Consider the following 7,539-nt stretch of genomic DNA (forward strand, 5'->3'; position numbering starts at 1 on the left):
GTAAAAAACATTTTATTCATTTTTAAATACGTTTCAGCTTTAACATTTTCATTGTACGTTGGCTTTCGCTTATTAACTCATTGAGTGCCAGCCATTTTCACTCATATGCTGAGTGCCCCAGTTTTTGCGCATTTTTCCTAATATTCCAAGCCCCACAGAATATTCTTTACTATGACTATGCAAACTGACCAAATGAAAGATTAAAGTCTGCTTCTTACATCGGAAAAAAAGGCTGTTCCTACCATTTTTAGTTCCGGAGTTATTGGCCGTTGAAGAGAGGCAGATTTCAATGTCAGGGTCTTTAGACGTGAACGGCACTCAAAGAGATAAATTGTCATTTTTCAATGTTTCTCCCATTCTTTATTGTTTTGGATGATATTTAATCTCTGAATACACGCCATTCATGTCTCCGATTAAAGCACACATGCAATAGTCAAAAAAAAGATTCAAAAGAATTCTAATTAACTCTTTTGTACTTTTGTCCCACATTAGCCATTTGCATGGAAATAGTATATTTGACCAGTACAGCATCAATCATCTAAAGTAACTGATAGAAAAGTTGGCATAGACTTTTTGAAGCGTGTCAGATTGTGTGTAAATATTCAAAATAATGAAAAGGGAAAAATATTTTGATGAGGCCGTCACAGCTGGCACACAGAGAACAAGAATGCTGACACTTAGCCATCTGGAGCAAATGCAACCAGCAGAAAAAATAATTGATTGAACAATATGAAGTTACAGCTGTTTTTCATGGACAGCTTCTCCTCAAAGGAGACTCGTGTGGCGGGGGAAATGTAGTGATGTTTCCCTGCCTCCGAGATCAGCTCGATTTCTTCTGCTCCAGATGTGATCAGCTCCAAATAATCGGCCAGATGACAAGGGAGGGCGACACAGATATCACTGGCCTTCAAGCAGGGATTCCTCACTCAACCGTTAAGTGTTTTATTTTTTCTTTACTTCAATCAAACTATCCCTCACACTTATGTCAGGCCCACCAGGGAATATAAAGCAGGTGCAAAGCCAAGACAGTCCAGCTGCAGCGGTTTGCCTACTGACCAATCGCTGCTGGAGCAATAGACCAAAGACTACGATCGCCCTGGTCTCCATCTGATATCCAATTCACACAACACTAAATACGCCATGCTATGCATGGCCGTAAGCGTACATATGCAATACATTTACTGACATTCAAACACACAACCCAGCACAGAAACTAGCATCTGCAGTTTAAAAAAGGGGGAAACAATTCGTCTCTTTTCCAAGCGCTCATATGTTGGTTATAAAAAACATCTAAAAACCGGCCAAGGGGTGGTGGGTCCTGTGGTGAATGTACAGTCATTCACATCAAGCACATGCACACACTAACGCACACATGCTAATAATAAAGAGGTCCACAGGCACCGGGTAACACTTGAAACAGTTGCTAATAAGCACATATGTGAGCACAGGCGCTTGCAGGAACCGGCACAAACACTTCAGCATGTTTTCATATAAACTCAGTGTCACACTCGCAGTAATAAAGCAGAAAGAAACAAACAGACTCAGCCCGGGCATGCAAACAAACAAGCGATAGGATGTTTTAGAGTTTACACAAGAAAATCCGGTCAGATTTGGGGAAAACGAGGATGAATTGGTCCGAAGCCTCTCAAGTGCACATTCGGTCTCTGTGTTCAATTAAAATGTTGACCCGTCCTCCAACAAATGCAGTCGCTCGCTCTTTCTCAATGTCAACAGAGAAAGAACGAGCGAAAGAAAGCAAACACTGATGACAATGACTAGAACATGAAAGTAAAGTTTTTAAGAATACCATTTGGGTACTTACCAGCTCTGACGTGGACGAGATACCGAGGGAGATGAAGCAGGTGACGGAATGGACTGATGAGTGGAGTAAGTCTGGGAGAAGGAGAAAAGACGTGTGTACGTTCATCAGATACTTCTGACAGCAAAGAGAGAGTAGCAGTGAGCCTCCCTCTCTCTCTCCCTCTCTCACTCGCCCGCTTCCACTCAGTCCTCCTCCTCCTCCTCCTCTCTCCCAATCTCTAAACAGGCAAACACTCACTCGTTCCCTCACTAAGAAATAATTATACTCCATGATTCATAAAGCCTTCCTTTGTCACATGACCCAACACTTCAAATATACTGCACATTTTTTAACAAGCCACAAAATGCCTGGAGGGAAGAAAAAGGCCTAAAAAGCTAAAGTTTCCATTTTAATTCACTATACTTTCGTTGAATTCTTTTTGTCTCCTTTTTTCTCTCTTCTTGACCAAACAGTCGGTTTACCTACAAACTGTTTTCGCATGTGGAAATGCAGAGATGATTACATTACATCACCCGTCACCAATTAGCCGACTGCGGGCCAGTCCAAACCAGACGAGGCTTTCGATGCCCACAGCAAAGCTTTTTAACATAGCGGGACAAAATGGAGCCGAGTCTTAACTTTAATCAAACAGATTTCAAATAGGCCTAACACGGCCAGTCTAGCAAAGATACATGGGCGAACATATGCTGCTACATCGTATTCTACAGTTGGTCAAACGGGTTACGGACGCACGTAACATGCATGAAAGAAGGCATTGTCAAAAAATGTAGACAGTGACAGTGAAAACAGAAAAGCAGGCGTTTATTCATCCTGCACAGAATCCAAGGCAATGGCCTCAAATGATTGATTTAGACTGCCTGAACTGTTTAATAATAATAATAACAAAAATGATGTTAGAAACAAAACAAAAATTATTAGCACTGTGGTGAAACTAAAAGGTTTTGGTGACAAAGAGGAAAGATTATTGCACACCTAAAGTTCAGGAAAGCCTTCATTTGATATTCAAATACAACGTTAAATATTTTTGTGGTTAAACTGAGATAATTGAGGAGAAAATGCTAATCTTGTTTGTGTGCATAATTCACTTCAGTTCCTAAAATGAAAATAGTAAGAAGTCCCTTGTAAGATGGCAAAACTGAGCAGCAGCTGCAGCGACAGATTTGGGTGTGCCCGAGAACGTGCCCCTCTCTCCATATGAGATCATGTGCTTCAGATCTGTGTTTATGTGTTTGTGGTTCTGGGTGTGTGCCCTGTTTTTCTGAATGCAATGTCTCTCGAGTTGTTTTGCTTGTGAGGAGGACCTCAAACCTCAGGGCTGGGAGGAGAAGGCACACCTTAACTGGCACCTCAACGGATAAATTCACCTCTGCAGAAGAGGGTAAATAAACTGCACAGCACACAGAGAACACAAGTCAGTTCAAATGCATGGATGCTCTCTTTTTTATTCAATGAGACATGTATAGAATGTCAAAAGAGCCAAATGAATTTTTTTATTTTCTTATCTTATACTTGATGCCCTTCAAGGATTTTGTTGCTGGCCATGCATCACTTCACAAATCTCACCATTCAATGCAACATTTCCAACCTGCTTTAACTGCGGCCTAATTTGTTCGTAAATCACAGCAACCGGTCTGACTCTGACACAAGTGGAGATCTTATCCTCAGATAAAATGTCTGCAGGATAAAGTCAAGCCGTCATAATAGGAAAAACTCTTGTACCCAGCCTCGCTCTCATTATGCTTCCAAACTTTATAGCCACATATGGTCTACAGATGCCAAGTGATAAGTTCTTTCATTCATTTTCCAGTGCGGATTTTCTTGTACATAATCGGGGCGACTGGATGGATAAGCAGTGAGAGGCACTGTTGCCTACGGACACCTTATATTCAGGAAGTGCAGATCTAAGCCATACCGCAAAAAGGCACTTTGGCTGATCCTTATCTTGCCTACATTTGATTTATGTGCTGCTTTTGAGGCCACAGAGTCTTTCAAAAATCTGTCAACATAGCAGTGCTAATTCAGCAATTGTGCAAAATGAAGGTAAGAAGATAAATATAGCGGTAAGATGCTACAAAAACGCTTTATTAGCTTTTAGAGTGACATTGAACTACAGTGTTAACTTCAAATCAGTGCGACTCCATCGGGCTGACCCTGCATGTGTCAGAATGTTTGTGGGTGTACTCCTTCGGCATCCACGAATAACTGTGAATGGGCTTGTGTCTGTGTGCATGGATGAGATGAGTATGCATAGGCAGTAGCAGCAAGAAGGTCAGAGGTCACCAGTGTTTGTGTTTCAGTGTCAGTGAAGTGTGCTCCAGGCAGAGATTTATGATCATTGTGTCTGGGAGGCTGAGGAGTGGGGGATAATGAAGATAGATCAGGGTGCTATCTCTCTCTCTCTCGCTCTCCCTCTCTCTCAGGGCACCGCTGGAAACATGGCCTATGGCCCCCTCCGTTCTTGTATCATTAACTTCAGCCTGTGACATCATAACACACTGCCCTGACATCAATCCTATCACAGTGTGCTCTGACAAAAAGTCGACGGCAGAGAGACCATTTCTCACAGGAAGCCATCCGGCAAACAGGCGCATTGTTCAGTACGACGCTCTGCAGCTCGTCTGGGTCTGTTTATGAAGGTATGAAACATTCATAGAGAGATTGAACTCAATCGCGTTTCCACTTTGGATCCAAACTTTGCCTTCGCAAGAGGCCTGGTCCTCTCTGGAGAAGGAAAGCAGCAAATTTAAATTTTTAAATGTATTTATTTTTATATTTTGAACATTGTTTTATTATTTTATGATTATTGCTGGGTACCTAGTCTCATCACTTGTGCCCTGACGCCACTGTTGCTTTTATACACGCGTTTAACATCAATGAATGTTTGTTTAATATGTATTTTTTGTTTATATGATTCATGTTGATTTGTCATCTATTTCTAAAAAAGTGCTATGTAAATAAAGCTTATTATTATTATTATTATTAAAAGCATAAAATGAAGAGGAAAGGGGGATGATGGAGGGCGCAAGAGAGGGAGGAAGTGGGGTTATAGGGGTTGCAGAGCATCGGGGTGAGGGGGGGGGGGGGAATGACCATTGGTATAGGGAATGTGAGAGAAAGGGGTGCGAAATGGAAAGGAAAGGAAAACTGCAGGTTGAGATGGAAGAAGAAATGGCATTAGCGGTGGGGAAATGAGAAGCGACGCGGGGACTTGGTGCCTGTGCATGGCGGCGGGTTTTAATCAGCAACAAGATGCCTGTAATGAGATCACTATTTCCCAACATTTAGATTGATGTCATGTAAAGTTTGGTGCCACATGGAGACAGGCAGGGGACGCAGGGCAAACACACACACACTCCACTCGGCAGTCATTTGCAGAAACACATTCATGCACACACACACACACACACACATAGCTGCACTTTTTTGGTTCCCGACTTAAGCACACATCCTGAGAAATAAGGAGCTCATTCATCCAGCCTGGCAAAGCGTGCTCATTTAGAGTCCAACCGCCTTGAAGTAAAAACATACACAGAGGAATACTTCTTGCAGGAAAACGAGTTACTCATGGCATGTATGTGTGTGTATGGGACTGAAGGGCACATGCCACTATGCACTCCTCTAACAAAAACAAACGAGCACAACGCTTGAAACGGGGAGAGGGTGAGCCAAACGCTTTCTTTTTTTTTTTACTGCCGAAGAAAATAAGGGATAGAGCGTAGAGGAAAAGAGAAAATAAAAGAAAGCAGCGTACGCCTTCTGTGCACATTTCGGGGTGCATTCAGAGGATGATGACACGGTTAGCGCAGAGTGTGCCAGCATATGAGCCCCCTGCCTGCTCCCCGACATGTGTGTCCAATGAAAGGTGAACAGCTCTCCGGTCCATACGTTCCTCAGAAATCAGCCATGATGTCACCCATGAACCCATCTTGAACCCACCTCTGTCAAAAAGCATTACTGCAGCCCTCCCTCGCGCTGCCTCATTTTCTGTTCCACCTCTCCATCCTTCACGCTCCATTCTTAAGCTCTCCTCTTTTTCATATTTCTGTTTCCTTCAACATTTCCCCTCTGCCATCCATGCCCATCCTTCTCACTGAAGCAACTCTTTTTTTTTTTGGGGGGGGGGGGGGGGGGGTAGTCTAAGTGAATCACCAAAAAGTGCAGTCCTTTGCCAAAAATGCCAGAACAGAATGTTCTGATTACTATAAACTTTTTTTAAGCTGTGGTTTTTAAAAAGAAAATGCGGGAGTGCATGTGGGAAAGCCAAAACAAAAAATAAAAAAGAGGAATAGAAGAGAATGCAAATGAAAGAGGGGAAAGGGAAATAAAGAGAACACTGGGAAAGCGAGAGGTGGTGGGGGGCAGCAAGAAGGCAGCCAGAGAACCACATATGGAAGTGATTCTGTAATTACTGCAAATCTGTGAGCGCAAAAGGAAAGGTCTTCTTTTCCATACCTCCTTTCCCGGCACATAAAACTGCCCTTGTGAGAGAGTTGGCCACTAAACACTGAGCAGGAAACTTAAAAAAAAAAAAAAAAAAAGTGTTCAGCATTAGGGGGGGGTTGTACATATAGTTTTTATATGCTTAATATGTTGCGTTTTCTCCTCACAGAAAAACCCCAAACCCCACAATGAATTCCACACGCTCTACTCTTGGAAAATTCTGGCTGTTATTTAATTAGCAATATTTCCCGAATTTATTTCAATCCACCTGGAAACCAAAAGCAGTCTGACAGATTCAGAACTGGAGCCTCTAATCAGGAAGACGCCTTACTGGCACCACCCACGCACAGCGACTCCTAAAACAAGGTGTGCGTGCGTGCGTGCGTGTGAGGGAGGGGGCGGGGCGCACAGGTGAGGTGACAGACATACAGGCAGCCAGCGATGAAGACCGTCTTTTCCCTTCAGCCTCAAGCACAACAGTGTTTTGCAGGTGTGCGTGTTGGCAGCGACTTGCGTTCGGTTTCAACAGCCCGTAATTATCTCGTGCTCTGCCGCGGCGTGTTTTCATGATGAGACGCATACAGAGACACTGACGCAGCTCCAGCGACGTTCGCCCGTGCGTTAATGGGGGGGCGGGTGATGCGCTGCGTAAAGTACAATCTCCCCTTCCCCGTTCGCGTAGAAAAGCTTCGGCTTCATAAAACAAGCGCGTTTGCACCTAAACTTTTGCATTTGAGGTTCCGTGGTGGATGACGAACCGAAGTCACGGGACAGGCTTCTGAGGAAACCCTCCGTATTTACAGCACGGCAGAGTAAAGATAACGTCATTTGATACGTCGCTTTAAATGACGTTTAATTTACTTATCGTGTTACCTTGGTTCGTTGCCAATCCGTGTCTGATGAAGGGATGGGACGAACAACGCTGGCGCGTCAGCACCGTGTCGAGTGCGCAAGCGTGAAAGCCCGGATTGGTGCGCGTGTCGCTTTAACAACAACCCACGTGACCGGATACAGGATTTGTGTCGTTCGGATGTTCCGCGCCAAAAAGGAAACAAAATGTATCGACTTGTTGCGGGTTCGTTGATGGAGATCACGTTGTTTGCTGTCCCTACTGGAGTTCCGCTTTGCTCCCGTTCATGGATCGTTCTCGGAAATGTGTGAATGAATCCATTTTTAGTGTTATTTCATATGATTGAACACTTTGGTTAATAAAATCCCATATAAACATTTTAACTCTGAATTTTATTACACAAATTTGCTATACTTTACATGCCAAC

The sequence above is a fragment of the Brachionichthys hirsutus genome, chromosome 2 (genome assembly GCF_040956055.1).
Source record: "Brachionichthys hirsutus isolate HB-005 chromosome 2, CSIRO-AGI_Bhir_v1, whole genome shotgun sequence".
NCBI lineage: Eukaryota > Metazoa > Chordata > Actinopteri > Lophiiformes > Brachionichthyidae > Brachionichthys > Brachionichthys hirsutus.